Raw genomic sequence first — 18751 nt, 5'->3', positions numbered from 1 at the left:
TTTATAATAATATTATATTATATATAATATAATATAATTTGTTTTATAATAATATTATATTATATAATAATATTATATTATTGTATATTATATTATATTATTATGTATATAATATAATATTATATATTATATTATAATATATATATTATATTATATTATACAATTATAATATAATATAATAATATAGTAATAAAATATATAATATAATAATATAATATAATGTATACAATACTATAATATAATAGTATTATAATAATACAATATATTATAAATATTATATTATTACAATATTATTACATTATATATTATATTATAGTATTGCATATTAGAGTGAGGCAAGAAGAAGCCTGAGGAAAGAGGAGGGAAGCAGCAGAGCAAAGGGACCGGAAGTGGGGTAAATGCGAGATTGGAAAACTTGCACCAGACATACTAAAATAATTACGAAATAATTAGAAAAATTGGAAAAATTGTTTCGAATCTTAATTACTCCTCACACTATTCCTGCATGGTTCGATATTGGATCGTAAGCTAATTTAAATACGAATTAATAACGAATTACGAAATTAACGAACTGGATCGCCCAAGCCTATTCCACAGCCGAGGGGCCACCACCGAGTAGGCCCTGTCCCTCGTCCCCACTAGACACGATTGCGAAGGTGGTGGGACCAAGAGCAGGGCCCCTCCAGAAGATCTTAACAACCTTGATGGTTCGTAGGGGAGAATCCATTCGGACAGGTAAACTGGGCCGGAGTCGTTTAGGGCTTTATGGGTCAACACCAGCACTTTGAATTGTGCTCGGAAGCCAATTGGCAGCCAGTGGAGCTGGCGCAACAGCAGAGTAGTATGCCACCTGTTAGTAATCTGGCTGCTGCACGTTGGACTAGTTGTAGCTTCCGGGCAGTCTTCAGAGGCAACCCCACGTAGAGAGCATTGCAGTAGTCTATACGGGATGTAACCAGAGGGTGGACCCATGGAGAGAAGGACTAACCATCAGGCCAAGTTTCATTGTTTTTAGTCCACAGGAAGGGGGTCCACAGGGGAAATCTTTCATGAACACCCCTCGTACTATTCAAGTCAAGTCGTAATAAGTTTGTGATTTTTGCTAACCATACTTTTTCTCCGAAGATCAAAGCACTCTGTTTTGGAATAACATTGTTGGAGATAGCGGGGTTTATACATATAGTTATGGAGAGGGAGAAGGAGATAGCTTTCCTGTGTGTTTATTTTGATGAATTTTGGAGATTCTGCCATGAATTCATGTTCTTTGGTGCCCACAGCATACCGAAGGTGGTGCTTAATGCTCGAATGCTCACCCTACTAATCCTGTTTTCTTTTTTCTCCTTTTCGGGGTGCAATGAATGCTACAGACTTCTCTTGCAGAATGCCTTCTCTCTTTTTCCTATCACGTCTCACTGCCCAGGATGACACTGGGGGACGCTCTCCTGATCCGTTCTTTGCCCACATATAGACTAAGAAGGGTCGCTTATAGGATGCGCTTTGGGTTCAAAAGGCAATAACTCACTGCAAGGAAAGCAAGGGGTGGACTTGGCTTCTTGTTTCGTGCAACATAAGGTTTTTGCATTTGCAAGACAATGTGTTTTGGTACATTTTGGTGCTCGACTTGCGGGATAAAATGCTCAGAGGGGTCTTTTTACTTGCGCTTCCAAGAATTGTATGATGCTTCTGAGCAACTAAAATTTATTTATTTATTTGCTTTATTTCTATACCGCATTTTTCAGCCCTTAACAGGCGACTCAATGCGGTTTACATGGTACAATTATCAAACAGTGTCAGTGCAATTAAAACATAGCAATGCAACAAACAGGATCAACAGCATCAATCCACAACAGTTAACAATCAACAAGACAGATCAACAAAACAGACATAACATAAACGCCTCAGTTGAAATCAGATCCGTTCTCATAATCCTTGTGCCATTCCTATGTTCCATTTACCGTCTTCCTATGATTGGTTGCACTGCTTAACCAAACGCTTGTTTATAAAGCCAGGTCTTAACCATTCTCCGAAACGTCAGCAGCGAAGGTGCCTGTCTGATGTCTGCCGGTAGGGCATTCCATAGCCGAGGGGCCACCACTGAGAAGGCCCTGTCTCTCATCCCCGCCAAGCGCGCCTGTGACGCAGGCGGGATCGAGAGCAGGGCCTCCCCAGACGATCTTAATGTTCTGGTCGGTTCATAGGTGGAGATGCGTTCGGCGAGGTAAGCAGGGCCAGAACCGTTTAGGGCTTTATAGGCTAAAGCCAGCACCTTGAATTGTGCCCGGTAGCGGATTGGCAGCCAGTGGAGCTGGCTCAGCAGAGGAGTGGTATGCTCCCTGAGTGCCACTCCCGTTAGCAACCTGGCCGCCGAGCGCTGGACCATCTGAAGCTTCCGGGCAGTCTTCAAGGGCAACCCCACGTAGAGCACATTGCAGTAATCAATCCGGGATGTAACCAGAGTGTGGACTACGGTGGCCAAGTCAGACTTCCCAAGGTACGGGCGCAACTGGCGCACAAGTTTGAGTTGTGCAAATACTCCCCTGGACACCGCCGAAACTTGGGGTTCCAAGCTTAGCGAAGAGTCCAGGATCACACCCAAGCTGCGAACCTGCGTCTTCAGGGGGAGTGTAACCCCGTCCAACACAGGCTGTAACCCTATACCCTGTTCGGCCTTTCGACTGACCAGGAGTGCCTCTGTCTTATCTGGATTCAGCAACTCATTTGAAAGTATGTGCTTCTGACCAACTAAAGACCAACTAATTTGAAAATATGTGAGGCGTCCAACTGTAATGCTGCTCAAATTAGAACTAACATGAGAGATATCCGTCCCTCTGAGTGTTCCTGCGATCATGCCGATTGGCCCTCCGAAACATCTCGGAGGACCAAATGTTCCCCTTCCCTGGATTCAAAGTTACTAGAAATCAACCGATTGCAAACAACTTTATGCAACTATAAATGGGTTAGTGCAGTGTTTCTCAACCTGGGGGTCGGGACCTCTGGGGAGGTCACGAGGGGGTGTCAGAGGGGTCGCTAAAGGTCGTCAGAAAACACAGTATTTTATGTTGGACATGAGGATTCTGTGTGAGAAGTTCAGCCCAATTCTATCATTGGTGAGGTTCAGAAAGCTTTCTGATTGTAGATGAACTATAAATCCCAGCAACTATAACCCCAAATGATAAGGCCTATTTTCCCCAAACTCCATCACTGTTCACATTTGGGCATATTGAGTAAGTTTGATCCAGATCCATCATAGTTTGAGTCCACAGTGCTCTCTGGATGTAGGTGAACTACAACTCCAAAACTCAAGGTCAATGCCCACCAAACCCTTCCAGTATATATCCACAGATATATACACACTACTTGCTTTACTGCCAACAGACCTCTGAAGATGCCAGCCACAGATGCAGGCAAAACATTAGGAGAGAATGCTGCTGCAACAAGACCATACAGCCCAAAAAACTCATAACAACACAGTGATTTGCCAGCCATGAAGGCTTTCGACAATGTATAAATGGATTGCTATACATACAGGATGATTCCGATCCATAAAAGTAAACCCACATAGGAGGGAGAGACATATACACTGATTTATATAGACAGAAAATTGCAAATATGAGTTTCCCTTCATCGTGGATGCTTGAGACCCCCATATAGACAGCTCTGCATCCACCATCCATGGCTCCAAAATATTTTCCCCAAAATAATCCAAACCTTGGTTTAGCTTTTTAATCTAAGACATACTATTGTATATTTGGTATCCATGGGGTCCTGGGACCAAACCCTAGCAGATACCAAGGGCCTGCTGATATTCATTCGGCAACCAATTCGTGCTCGAATGCAAGCCACCTCCAGCATCCAACTAAAAAGGGTCCAAGCCTTGGCTGCCCCTTGAGAAACTGAGCATCGTGCTCTTGTTTTGTTCCGTTACATAACAGGAAGGTTTGTTTGTTGGGGGACGGAAGTGTCAGAGCAAGAGGGAAATTGCCTGCGGATATTCGCCGCAAAGCAGAGTTCGTCCGATGCTCAGCTGGCAAAGCGGCTGCGGGTCCGTAAACATGGCTCCATTGGGGCTGCAACTTCCATGAATCCTCTGCAAGGAGAAGCAGTATCCACAGATGCCCTCCCGATGCTCCCCATCCCCTTTACGCTATAGCTTTACGCAACTATAAATGGATGATTCGGATCCATAAAAATATCCCCACATAGGAGGGAGAGAAATATATACTGATTTAAAGTGTATGTTATTTGACCAATGCATGTATCCAAAGCACTGGGCTATTTCCCTCCATTGTCAACAGTGCAGCATGACAACATAGAGCAGAGTCTGTTTTGTTGACTCTGAATCACCTTCCAACTTATTGCAGAACTAGCTGTCCCCTGCCAGGCGTTGGGAACGTGTTGGTTTCTAATATATGTAATTTCTTTGTGGGTAAACAGTATTTCTTGATATTTCTTTATCAGTGTTGATGTGGAGATTGTCTGGTTTGCCTACTCTGGAACATGCAACATATATTTGTCCTTTTTTAAGGGTCCCTTTCTAATCTATAATACTATATCTGTGTGTGTGAATCATATCTATCTATATCTATGGCTGGATGGCTCTCTGTCAGGAGGGCTTTGATTACATTTCTTGCCCTGGTGAAGGGAGTTGGACTGGATGGCCTTAAGTATTTCCTGTTGGTTGTGGGGGTTCTGTGTGGTAAGTTTGCCCCAATTCTGTTGACGGTGGGGTTCAGAATGCTTTTTGATTGTAGGTGAACTATAAATCCCAGTAACTACAACTCCCAAATGTCAAGATCTATTTCCCCCAAACTCCATCTGTGTTCATATTTGGGCATATGAAATATTCGTGCCGAGTTCCATCTTTGTTTGAGTCCAGAGTGCTCTCTGGATGTAGGTGAACTACATCTCCCAAACTCAAGGGCAATGCCCACCAAACCCTTCTAGTGTTTTCTGTTGGTCGTGGGAGTCCTATGTGCCACGTTTGGTTCAATTCCATCATTGGTGGAGTTCAGAATGGTCTTTGATTGTGGGTGAACTATAAATCCCAACAACTACAACTCCCAAATGACAAAATCAGTTTTTTGAGTGATGGTCACTCCTTGGGTTAGTAGGTGCCTTGTGGCCAAATTTGGTGTCAATTCTCCCAGTGGATTGTGAGTTCTGTTAATCCCACAAACGAACATTACATTTTTATTTATATACTAGCTGTCCTCTGCCACGTGTTGCTGTGGCCCAGTCTGGTGATCTGGAAAATAAAGTAATTAGAAAGTGTTGGTTTCTAATATATGTCTTGATGCTTGTGGGTAAACAGTATTTCTTGCTGTTTCTTTGTCAGTGTTGATGTGGAGATTGTCTGGTTTGCCTACTCTGGAACATGCAACATATCGTTGTCCTTTTTTAAGGGTCCCTTTCTAATCTATAATACTATATCTGTGTGTGTGAATCGTATCTATCTAGCTATATCTAAGGCTGGATGGCTCTTTGTCAGGAGGGCTTTGATTTCATTTTCTTGCCCTGGTGAAGGGAGATGGACTGGATGGCCTTAAGTATTTTCTGTTGGTCATGAGGGTTCTGTGTGGGAAGTTTGCCCCAATTCTGTCGTCGGTGTTCCGTCTTCCAGGGGCATAGTTTGCATTACCTTTTAGTTCGATAGAGCTACAAGCTGGGTAGATGCGGGGAATGCCGTGGATGTAGCGTACCTGGATTTCAGTAAGGCCTTTGACAAGGTCCCCCATGACCTTCTGGCAAGGAAACTAGTCCAATGTGGGCTAGGCAAAACTATGGTGAGGTGGATCTGTAATTGGTTAAGTGGACGAACACAAAGAGTGCTCACTAATGCTTCCTCTTCATCTTGGAAAGAAGTGACAAGTGGAGTGCCGCAGGGTTCCGTCCTGGGCCCGGTCCTGTTCAACATCTTTATTAATGACTTAGATGAAGGGCTAGAAGGCAGGATCATCAAGTTTGCAGACGACACCAAATTGGGAGGGATAGCCAATAGTCCAGAGGACAGGAGCAGGATTCAAAACGATCTTGACAGATTAGAGAGATGGGCCAAAACTAACAAAATGAAGTTCAACAGTGACAAATGTAAGATACTCCACTTTGGCAGGAAAAACGAAATGCAAAGATGCAGAATGGGGGACAATGCCTGGCTCGAGAGCAGTACGTGTGAAAAAGGTCTTGGAGTCCTCGTGGACAACAAGTTAAACATGAGCCAACAATGTGATGTGGCAGCAAAAAAAGCCAATGGGATTTTGGCCTGCATCAATAGGAGCATAGTGTCTAGATCTAAGGAAGTCATGCTCCCCATGCTCTATTCTGCTTTGGTTAGACCACATCTGGAATATTGTGTCCAATTCTGGGCACCACAATTCAAGAGAGAGATTGACAAGCTGGAATGTGTCCAGAGGAGGGCGACTAAAATGATCAAGGGTCTGGAGAACAAGCCCTATGAGGAGCGGCTTAGGGAACTGGGCATGTTTAACCTGAAGAAGAGAAGGCTGAGAGGAGATATGATAGTCATGTATAAATATGTGAGAGGAAGCCACAGGGAGGAGGGAGCAAGCTTGTTTTCTGCTTCCTTGGAGACTAGGACGCAATGGAACAATGGCTTCAAACTACAAGAGAGGAGATTTCATCTGAACATGAGGAAGAACTTCCTGACTGTGAGAGCCGTTCAGCAGTGGAACTCTCTGCCCCGGAGTGTGGTGGAGGCTCCTTCTTTGGAAGCTTTTAAGCAGAGGCTGGATGGCCATTTGTCAGGGGTGATTTGAATGCAATATTCCTGCTTCTTGGCAGGGGGTTGGACTGGATGGCCCATGAGGTCTCTTCCAACTCTTTGATTCTATGATTCTATGATTCTAGTTGCATGGGATAGTGTTCCTTTGCATCTCCCCAGGGTTGCTACAATCTCAGCTGCACCCTGAAAGCCAGCCTGCAGGCCCCTTTTGCAGCTATTGGTTCAGAAAGTATCTCTTTGGGTCTAGGGGCCGCCCTTTTTCCTGGGTTGAGATCTCCATTTTGGAAATCTCCCCTGCCTCCTTCAGTAGGAAAGAAAGCTTCAGATGTGCTGTTGGTCAGGCAGGTAACTCTGAAAAAACCATTATAAGAACAATTGAGATGCTATAGATTGAGTTATTGAGATAGAGAAGCTATTGAGTTATATAGATTAAGAAGCTAATTGAGATAGATAGATAGATAGAATAGCAGTTGAGTAATTGAGCAATTAAGTTATAGATAGATATTGAGTCATTGAGCATTATTTCATCTCCAAAGCTAACCTTGAACTATAGATAGGGGGGAAAACTGCTTTTTTTTCCCTAACCATAGCAGCTCAGGGTTAGGGTGAAAAGATCCCAGGATTTTCTTCTGCTTTTGGGGGGAAAAGTTACCCCAGTAACTGAAGGAAAGGAAAGAAAGATCATCTCTATTGTTTCACCAATTGACTGTTTTGTTTATAACTTTAACAAGCTGTGCCAAGTCTGCAAAGACTTTGAGAAATAAATATTCTGTTTTGATGTTCAAAGTCTGTAGTTGCCTCAGTTGCTGGGAATCTCAAGCTTCTAAAGAAGACAAAGAGAGAAGCACATCTTAGTTTAATTTTATAGGGTCTGGGTATGACGGCACAGTCTGTGGGGTTCATAATGCTCTTTGATTGTAGGTGAACTATAAATCCCAGTAACTACAACTCCCAAATGTCAAGGTCTATTTCCCCCAAACTCCATCTGTGTTCATATTTGGGCATATGGAATATTTGTGCCAAGTTGGATGCAGATCCATCATTGTTTGAGTCTACAGTGCTCTCTGGATGTAGGTGAACTAGAATTCCCAAACTCAAGGTCAATGTCCACCAAACCCTTCTAGTGTTTTCTGTTTGTCATGGGAGTTCTGAGTGCCAAGATAGGTTCAGTTCCTTTATTGGTGGAGTTCAGAATGTTCTTTGATTGTAGGTGAACTATAAGTCCTAACAACTACAACTCCCAAATGACAAAATCAATTTTTTTGAGTATTGGTCACTCCTTGGGTTAGTAGGTGCCTTGTGGCCAAATTTGGTGTCAATTGGTCCAGTGGTTTTTGAGTTCTGTTAATCCCACAAACGAACATTACATTTTTATTTATATAGATTGCTGTTTTAGAGCTTCTAGGTAAGCAGAAGCTAGGGCTGACAGTGGGAGCTCACCTCAATCTGCAGCTTGAACAAGATTTTACGTAGCTGGCAGTTTAACCTGCACATCAACTCTAAATGATTAAATATGGTTTTCTGTGGGTGAGCAGATGTCGACTACTGGATGGCATATGTTCTGTATCAGGAACTAGAGCTGATGTGGTCTATCCAATGCCATTTTCTGAATCAGCACTCCAAATAACCAAATTGAATCTAAAGTTGACCAAAAACCGATTTGTAACCCTTTTGGTACAATGTTGAAGAGTTATTTAGCTGCTAACTTGGCAATTTTGGTAAAAAGGAGGGAGAGGAAAACCTCAAAAGAAAGAAAGGAAACCCTAACTGTTGGTGTCTTAGACATGTGGGACTTCCCTTGCAAAGTGCAGCTGGTTGTTGTTGTTGTTGTGTTTTCGACTTGGAATGGGCAATGAGGCAAACCTATTGCAAATGGATGTGCATGCATGCACCTTTGGTTGTAGATTCAGTGTCAAGATGCTTGCATAGCACCTTGGATCAGTGTTTCTCAACCTGGGGGTCGGGACCCCTGTGGGGGTCATGAGGTGGGTGTCAGAGGGGTCGCCAAAGACCATCAGAAAACACAGTATTTTCTGTTGGTCATGGGGCTTCTGTGTGGAAAGTTTGGCCCAATTCTGTTATTGGTTGGCTTCAGAATGCTATTTCATTGTGGGTGAACTATAAATCCCAACAACTACAACTCCCAAATGGCAAGGTCTGTATTCTCCAAACTCTACCAGTGTTCACATTTGAGCATATGGGGTATTTGTGCCAATTTTGAACCAGATCCATCATTGCTTGAGTCCACAGTGTTCTCTAGATGTAGGTGAACTACAACTCCAAAAATGCAATGTCAAGGTCAACCAGACCTTCGCAGTATTTTCTCTTGGTCATGGAAATTCTGTGTGCTATGTTTGATTCCATTCCATCATTGATGGAGTTCAGAAGGCGCTTTGATTTAAGGTGAACTATAAATCCCATCAAGTCCAGCATTACCAAATGACAATATCACTCACCCCCAACCCCACCAGCATTCCAATTTTGGGTGTCTTGGGTACTTGGGTCAAATTTGGTCCAGTGACTAAAAAAAACATCCTGCATTTACATTACAATTCATAACAGTAGCAAAGTTACAGTTATGAAGTAGCAACGAAAATAATGTGATGGTTGGGGGTCACCACAACTGGAGGAACTGTATTAAGGGGTCGCGGCATTAGGAAGGTTGAGAACCACTGCCTTGGATAGTTCAGAGTAAAACCCAGAGCAGGTTCACCATTGCACTGGCTTGGAAGTCACTAGGCACCATTGCGGTTTGCATAGTCATTTCCAGTAGGATTTGTACTATATTCTAGATTCGACCTGGAAAACCATTTCCTTGGATCCGCCCAATGTGCAATTGTGCGAACTAACATATGTTGCGGCTATTTCTGGAACGGTCCGCAAGCAGGTGGCTGTGCTTGGCTCGGATATGAGGGATGTTTCTGTTAAGGAAACAGCAGGTGTCTTGGATGGAAATGAACATACTTTATTATTAATTCACCTTAGTGATGGGTTTGAAGGGTGGGGGGAAAGGTCCTTAGCACCATGCAATATCCTGTACTGCCTTCCAAATGCGTTGGGCAACACTTGCTACCATCCCCGGGCAACAAACAGTATACCAACCTCTGTTTCATCATCTCAGATTTCACCGTTATTTTAATATCTTCATATTATTTTCTGACTGCTCTAAAATGGCTAGGAGGCAATACACTAAAAATAAGTATTACTATGTTGATCTATATGCAGAACAGAATAGTTTATTGATTAGCCCTTAGGCCATATCACAATAAGAAACAGAACAACAAGGCCTGAAAAGACCTGATCACACTCCACGTAGAAAGTTAAAATAAGACACTTCTAATAATACAGTAAATACATATGATAAGACATGATAAAACTGATAAACTGATCAACCTGAGTATATACATCATATTTCATTATCACCCCTACAATTTACCCCAATCAGCCCTACATATGTGGTTCTCAGACGTATTGTTTTGCTTAAGTACAGAGCTGTTTTATACGTTATTTTTGGGTCTTGGCCACACATAAAATATGTTGTTCTGATGTGAGAATCCCAATACCTTGTCCGTTTGATATATGGACCAAGGTGGAAGTCTCTCACCTTTTGATACAATTTGCAATCAAACAATATGTGTGCCATATCCTCAATTTCAGGTGCCCCGCAGATACAACTCCGTTCATTATAAGGGATGCTGTTAAATCTCCCGTATCTAACCATTGTCTCAAGCTGATCAAATCTGGCTCGCGTGAATACCTCCCTGAGATGTTTTGGTATTTGCATTTTTAGGTAATTAGCAATTTGAAAGGTACGTTTATATTGACTCAGCCATTTTAGGTTAGCAGTCTTACTGAGGGTGGCTATATCTTTTTGTGCTTCTATATCCAAAATCCTTTGTATAGCACCCTTTCTTACTTGGTCATTTGAGGCGCAGGAGACGGGAAGCCCACAACTTCTTATATAATCTGTCAGTTGTGTAATCCAGGAGGTCGGTAGTTGGGATTTTATCTGTTCTAGTAGGCACAATTTTGGGAGTCTATCAGGCTCCATTACATTGATTTTACACCAGTAATTGTACGCTCTAAGTTTAGACTGTGCATTGATTGTATAGATTTCCAGTTCTGCTCTCACTGCAGCAGCAGAGGTCCTTTTATCTACTCCCAGTATACTTCTCAAGTGCTGGGATTGTGCTTGTTCTATTACTGAGATGGAACTTAAACCCCATACTTCTGCTGCATATAAAAGCATAGGTGTAACCTTGGCTTTATACACTTTAATTATTGGGATTAGGCTACCTGGGTAGCTATGTGTTTTTAGCTTAAGTATTAGATTCAGGCTAGCCTTTGCCCTGAGGACACTCCTTTGGTGATGAGAAGTCCAAGAACCAGTCTCAGAGAAAGTTACTCCAAGGTAAGGGAAGGTGTTTACTTGTTCTATTACCTCACCATCCAATTGCCATCTGTGTCTCTGCTGCCTTTTTCCAAATACCATTATTTTTGATTTTGTCTTGTTGATGATTAGAGAGTTATTCTGGCAATAGGAACTGAGTCTTCTTAACAACCTGCGAAGTCCAACTTGCGTGTATGATAGCAATATCATATCATCAGCATACAGCAGAGTATTACAATATGTGTTTAGGACTTTGGGCATATGAGTTACAGGGTCTTTCATTACTCCAGGTAGGTCATTGATATAAAGATTAAATAATATTGGTGCTAAAATACACCCCTGTCTTACCCCTTTGTATGTGTTGATCCTGCTTGTCATGGCTCCATTTACCCCGAACCGTACTCTCAAGCAGGTGTTTGTGTATAAGGCTTTTATCAGTAGCAGCAGCCTAGGTTCAATTTTAAGATTGCACAACTTATTCCATAATGCTTCTCTGTTAACAGTATCAAATGCTGCAGAGAAGTCAATAAAGGCAGCATACAAGTGTCTTCCCTTACAGGTGTATTTGGCAATCAAATGATTCAGGATAAAACAGTTATCAATGGTAGATCTGTTTTGTCTAAACCCTGCTTGTTCTTCCGCAAGGATACCTTTTTCGTTTACCCAGCTTTCTATATGCGAAAGACTGCTCCAACTTCCGTACAGTGGCCCTTATTTCTCCTGCCAGTAAGGGAATGCTCAAGATCCTGCAAGGAAGACTCCAGCAAGACATGGAGCGAGAGTGGCCAGATGTTCAAGCTGGGTTTAGAAAAGGCAGAGGAACCAGAGACCAGATTGCCAATATCCACTGGATAATGGAGAAAGGCAGGGAGTTTCTCCTATTGTTTAAGAGAAAATTGGATCAAAATGTTCTTCCAATGGTATTTAACACCTAGTAAGCTGGCCAAGTACTACAAAAATGTACCGGAAAGATGCTGGAAGTGCAAAGAAAAAAAAGGCACCTTCCCACACCTCTGGTGGACTTGCGAAAAGGTTAAAAAAATTTGGACGGAAATTCATAGAATAACAACTGAGGTACTGGAACTGAAATTAGAAAAGAAAGCGGAATACTACCTGCTAGGAATACTTGACTTCGAAATAGATATAAATAAAGACAAGCTCTTCTTCCACATGGCTACAGCAGCAAGATTAGTGCTGGCAAGTATATGGAAAAGTGAGGAGATTCCAAAGTTAGAGGATTGGAGACTAAAACTAATGGACATAATGAATATGGACACACTGACGCAACATATAAGATGCAAACAAACAGCCGGAGGAAGCAAAACAGACTGGTCTCCAATCAAGAAATACCTAGATGGAAAGTAATGTCAGAACCGGAGAACGAGAGGAAACAAAAAAGAAGACGGAAAGCCAACACAGACGAAAACACTATTACTAATGCACTATCGGGGAAACAATGAGTAAATAAATAAGAACACACAATATTAACGCACTCCACGTCCCACTCTCCCATTCACATGCACACCCCGTTTACCTACCCCTACCTACCACTAGATAAGATATCCCCCCCTCCCCCCAATCCCCCCCCCAACCCTACCCTCCCCGTCAGTAGTTAGGGACCTTGCCCACCCCCATTTCTTTCCCCTCACCCTACCAACCCCTCCCAGCTTTTTAGATACAACCGTTACATCAATGATTAACACCCTATTGATGTATTATTACTAAAAACTTTCAATAAAAAATTAATTAACAAAAAAGAGAAAGGCAGGGAGTTTCAGAAAAACATCTACTTCTGCTTCATTGACTCTTCTAAAGCCTTTGACTGTGTGGATCATCATAAATTGTGGCAAGTTCTTAGTGGGATGGGCATCCCAAGCCCCCTTCCCTCTCTCCTGAGGAATCTGTATAAGGACCAAGTAGCAACAGTCAGCACTGACCACGGAACAACAGACTGGTTCAAGATTGGGAAAGGCGTACGGCAAGGCTGCACCCAACCTTTTTAACTTGTATGCAGAACACATCATGCGAGGATGTGCGGGGCTGGATGAATGCAAAGCTGGGGTGAAAATGGCTGGAAGAAACATTAACAACCTCAGATATGCAGATGACACCACTCTGATGGCCGAAAGCGAGGAGGAGCTGAGGAGCCTTCTAATCAAGGTGAAAGAAGAAAGCGCAAAAGCCGGGTTGCAGCTAAACGTCAAAAAAACCAAGATTATGGCAACAAGAATGGTTGACAACTGGGACATAGAGGGAGAAATCGTGGAGGCCGTGACAGACTTTGTATTTCTAGGCGCAAAGATGAGTGCAGATGCAGACTGTGGCCAGGAAATCAGAAGATGCTTCCTTCTTGGGAGGAGAGCAATGTCCAGTCTCGATAAAATAGTGAAGAGTAGAGACATCAGACTGGCAACCAAGATCCATTGCCTAGTCAAAGCCATGGTCTTCCCTGTAGTCACCTATGGATGTGAGAGCTGGACCTTAGGGAAGGCTGAGCGAAGGAAGAGAGGCGCTTTTGAGCTGTGGTGTTGGAGGAAAGTTCTGAGAGTGCCTTGGACTGCGAGAAGATCCAACCAGTCCATCCTCCAGGAAAGAAAGCCCGACTGCTCACTGGAAGGAAAGATACTAGAGACAAAGCTGAAGTACTTTGGCCACATCACGAGGAGACAAGAAAGCTTAGAGAAGACAATTATGCTGGGGAAAGTGGAAGGAAAAAGGAAGAGGGGCCGACCAAGGGCAAGATGGATGGATGGCATCCTTGAAGTGACTGGACTGACCTTGAAGGAGCTGGGGGTGGTGACAGCCGACAGGGAGCTCTGGCGTGGGCTGGTCCATGAGGTCACGAAGAGTCGGAGACAACTGAACGAATGAACAACAACAATGTTGATCTATAGTTTCTGATAACAAAGAAAACAAACAAACAGACAAAATACAAAATTTGCGAGTTTCGTAGTTGATTAAATGTCCTTTGACCAGTATCTGGCCACTTGGAGCTCCTCTGGTGTTCCTGCAAGAAGGTCCTCCATCGTGCATGTGGCAGGGCTCAGGTTGCATTGCAGCAGGTGGTCAGTGGTTTGCTCTTCTCCACACTCGCATGTCGTGGACTTCTCAATTGCATTTGCTTATCCTTTGTGTTTGCTGAATCAAAGTATTTTTCTTTTCCTTTCAACATTGTCTAAAGATTGTTTTTGAAGGGCAACTCAGGACAATATCGAAATAACTTTCCTACCTGTCCTCTTTCTTTGGTGGATGATAATTGATGTTGGCTTTTTGTGATTGGAACTGGGGGATTCCCATCAATGACACCTTGGGTAAATGGCTCTCCGATTTGTAACCTTCCGATGATGATGAAGGCTTCCAAGTAGTTATCGAAATAACTTTCCTACCTGTCCTCTTTCTTTGGTGGATGATAATTGATGTCGGCTTTTTGTGATTGGATCTGGGGGGTTCCCATCAATGACACCTTGGGTAAATAGCTCTCCAATATGTAACCTTCCAATGATGAAGAAGCTTCCAAGTAGATATCGAAATAACTTTCCTACCTGTCTCCTTTTTTTGGTGGATGATAATTGATGTTGGTTTTTTGTGATTGGAACTGGGAGGGTGGTCCCGTCTATGACACCTTGGGTAAACGGCTCTCTGATTTGTGACCTTCCAATGATGATGAAGCTTCTGAGTAGATATCGAAATAACTTTCCTACCGGTCCTCTTTCTTTGGTGGATGATAACTGATGTTGGCTTTTTGTGATGAGTACCGGAGGGCTCCCATCAATGACACCTTGGGTAAACGGCTCTCTGATTTGTAACCTTCCGATGATGATGAAGTTTCCAAGTAGATAACAAACTTTCCTACCTGTCCTCTTTCTTTGGTGGATGATAATTGATGTTGGCTTTTTGTGATGAGTACTGGGGGGGGGGGGGGGGGGTTTCCCATCAATGACACCTTGGGTAAATAGCTCTCCGATTTGTAACCTTCCAATGATGATGAAACTTCCTAGTTGTTATCGAAATAATTTTCCTACCTGTCCTCTTTCTTTGGTGGATGATAATTGATGTTGGCTTTTTGTGATGAGTACTGGGGGGCTCCCATCAATGACACCTTGGGTAAAAGACTCTCTAATTTGTAACCTTCCAATGATGATGAAACTTCTGAGTAGATATCGAAATAACTTTCCTACCTGTCCTCTTTCTTTGGTGGATGATAATTGATGTTGGTTTGTTGTTGTTTTTTTGGGGGGTTTTGTGATGAGTACTGAGGGGCTCCCATCAATGACACCTTGGGTAAACAGCTCTCTGATTTGTAACCTTCCAATGATGATGAAACTTCCTAGTTGTTATCGAAATAATTTTCCTACCTGTCCTCTTTCTTTGGTGGATGATAATTGATGTTGGCTTTTTGGGATGAGTACTGGTGGGCTCCCATCAATGACACTTTGGGTAAACAGCTCTCTGATTTGTAACCTTCCAATGATGAAGAAGCTTCTGAGTAGATATCGAAATAACTTTCCTACCGGTCCTCTTTCTTTGGTGGATGATAATTGATGTCGGCTTTTTGTGATGAGTACTGGTGGGCTCCCATCAATGACACCTTGGATAAAAGACTCTCCAATTTGTAACCTTCCAATGATGATGAAGCTTCCGAGTAAATATCGAAATAACTTTCCTACCTGTCCTCTTTCTTTGGTGGATGATAATTGATGTTGGTTTGTTGTGATGAGTACTGGGGGGCTCCCATCAATGACACCTTGGGTAAAAGACTCTCTAATTTGTAACCTTCCAATGATGATGAAACTTCTGAGTAGATATCGAAATAACTTTCCTACCTGTCCTCTTTCTTTGGTGGATGATAATTGATGTTGGTTTGTTGTTGTTTTTTTGGGGGGTTTTGTGATGAGTACTGAGGGGCTCCCATCAATGACACCTTGGGTAAACAGCTCTCTGATTTGTAACCTTCCAATGATGATGAAACTTCCTAGTTGTTATCGAAATAATTTTCCTACCTGTCCTCTTTCTTTGGTGGATGATAATTGATGTTGGCTTTTTGGGATGAGTACTGGTGGGCTCCCATCAATGACACTTTGGGTAAACAGCTCTCTGATTTGTAACCTTCCAATGATGAAGAAGCTTCTGAGTAGATATCGAAATAACTTTCCTACCGGTCCTCTTTCTTTGGTGGATGATAATTGATGTCGGCTTTTTGTGATGAGTACTGGTGGGCTCCCATCAATGACACCTTGGATAAAAGACTCTCCAATTTGTAACCTTCCAATGATGATGAAGCTTCCGAGTAAATATCGAAATAACTTTCCTACCTGTCCTCTTTCTTTGGTGGATGATAATTGATGTTGGTTTGTTGTTGTTTTTTTGGGGGGGGTTGTGATGAGTACTGAGGGGCTCCCATCAATGACACTTTGGGTAAACAGCTCTCCAATTTGTAACCTTCCGATGATGATGAAGCTTCCGAGTAGATATCGAAATAACTTTCCTACCGGTCCTCTTTCTTTGATGGATGATAATTGATGTTGACTTTTTGTGATGAGTACTGGGGGGCTCCCATCAATGACACCTTGGGTAAAAGACTCTCCAATTTGTAACTTTCCAATGATGATGAAGCTTCTGAGTAGATATCAAAATAACTTTCCTACCTGTCCTCTTTCTTTGGTGGATGATAATTGATGTCGGCTTTTTGTGATTGGATCTGGGGGGCTCCCATCAATGACACCTTGGGTAAACAGCTCTCCAATTCGTGACCTTCCAATGATGGTGGAAATAACTTTCCTACCGGTCCTCTTTCCTTGGTGGATGATAATTGATGTTGGCTTTTTGTGATGAGTACTGGGGGGCTCCCATCAATGACACCTTGGGTAAACGGCTCTCCAATTCGTGACCTTCCAATGATGGTGGAAATAACATTCCTACTGGTCCTCTTTCTTTGGTGGATGATAATTGATGTCGGCTTTTTGTGATGAGTACTGGTGGGCTCCCATCAATGACACTTTGGGTAAACAGCTCTCCAATTTGTAACCTTCCGATGATGATGAGGTTTCCAAGTAGATATCGAAATAACTTTCCTACCTGTCCTCTTTCTTTGGTGGATGATAATTGATGTTGGTTTGTTGTTGGGGTTTTTTTGGTTTTTTGTGATGAGTACTGAGGGGCTCCCATCAATGGCACCTTGGGTAAACAGCTCTCTGATTTGTAACCTTCCGATGATGATGAGGTTTCCAAGTAGATATTGAAATAACTTTCCTACCTGTCCTCTTTCTTTGGTGGATGATAATTGATGTTGACTTTTTGTGATGAGTACTGGGGGGCTCCCATCAATGACACCTTGGGTAAATGGCTCTCCAATTTGTAACCTTCCAATGATGATGAAGCTTCTGAGTAGATATCGAAATAACTTTCCTACCTGTCCTCTTTCTTTCGTGGATGATAATTGATGTTGGCTTTTTGTGATGAGTACTGGGGGGCTCCCATCAATGACACCTTGGGTAAAAATCTCTCCAATTTGTAACCTTCCAATGATGATGAAGCTTCTGAGTAAATATCGAAATAACTTTCCTACCGGTCCTCTTTCTTTGGTGGATGATAATTGATGTTGGCTTTTTGTGATTGGATCTGGGGGGTTCCCATTAACGACACGTTGGGTAAACAGCTCTCTGATCTCTAACCTTCTGATGATGATGAGGTTTCCAAGTAGATATCGAAATAACTTTCCTACCTGTCCTCTTTCTTTGGTGGATGATAACTGATGTCGGCTTTTTGTGATTGGATCTGGGGGGCTCCCATCAATGACACCTTGGGTAAACGGCTCTCCGACCTGTAACCTGCTTTTTGCCTTTCGATCACTATGCCCCTTGCCTCTTTGGGTTGGCTCTTTGGACCTCCGTTCTCTCTGCTGTGCCATTTCCGCCGGAGAGAGGCCCTCCGGCTTCCAATTCTCGCTCCAAACTTCCAGCAAGCCTCTGCACCAGCGCCACTTTTCCTCGGCCGCCAGATCTTCCCTAACCAAACCAAGGCCAAAATATTTTGAGAGACCCTCCAAATTTTGGCAGGTATGACGCTTCTTTTGAACAATGAAAACCAAAAAAGAGTTGAAAGCAGCCAGGGAAATGACTCCGATTGGCTGGTTTTTGCTGTGAGCTGTTTGCCTACCACCATCCACCAAACCTCACGGCTACTTAACCAAATACATCGATATTATTATTATTCCGGTCATTGTTGTTGTTGTCATCTACTTCCTTTTGTATTGCATGACATCCAACTAAAAAGCTCCCGTTCCCATTTGTGCATTTGCACATTCCCCTAAAGCCAAATCTAATCTTTTTCCTTGAGGCATGACCTAACCTCGGCCAAGGTCGCCCGCTCATCAGTATTTCAGCCTTTGCTGTCCTCCTTGCTTCTTCTTTCTCCGTCTCTCTCTCGCTCTCCATTTAATTTGTTTTCGTCCATTTGTCTTGTGAGATGCCTTCAGCCAAACTGCCTTCCTCCCAAAAGCACTCACACTAATTTTAATATAAGGAGTCGGCTGAACCAAAACCAAATAACAAGCGACTAAAGCCCAAGGTCACAGCAAGAGCAATGCCAAGACGAGGCCGCCTTAGGATCTGCTTTCAACTCTC

At 42.8% G+C, this 18751-nt stretch overlaps 1 protein-coding gene across 2 annotated transcripts in view; it reads left to right on the top strand.

The window, feature by feature from the left end:
- Positions 1-18751, top strand: part of GNAO1 (G protein subunit alpha o1) — a 288809-nt gene that overhangs the window by 235868 nt on the left and 34190 nt on the right. The window lies entirely within an intron of this gene.

The sequence above is a fragment of the Anolis sagrei genome, chromosome 8, assembly GCF_037176765.1.
Source record: "Anolis sagrei isolate rAnoSag1 chromosome 8, rAnoSag1.mat, whole genome shotgun sequence".
Classification (NCBI taxonomy): Eukaryota; Metazoa; Chordata; class Lepidosauria; order Squamata; family Dactyloidae; genus Anolis; species Anolis sagrei.
Note: the sequence above shows the minus strand (reverse complement) of the source record. Positions and strands in the feature narration are given on the sequence as shown.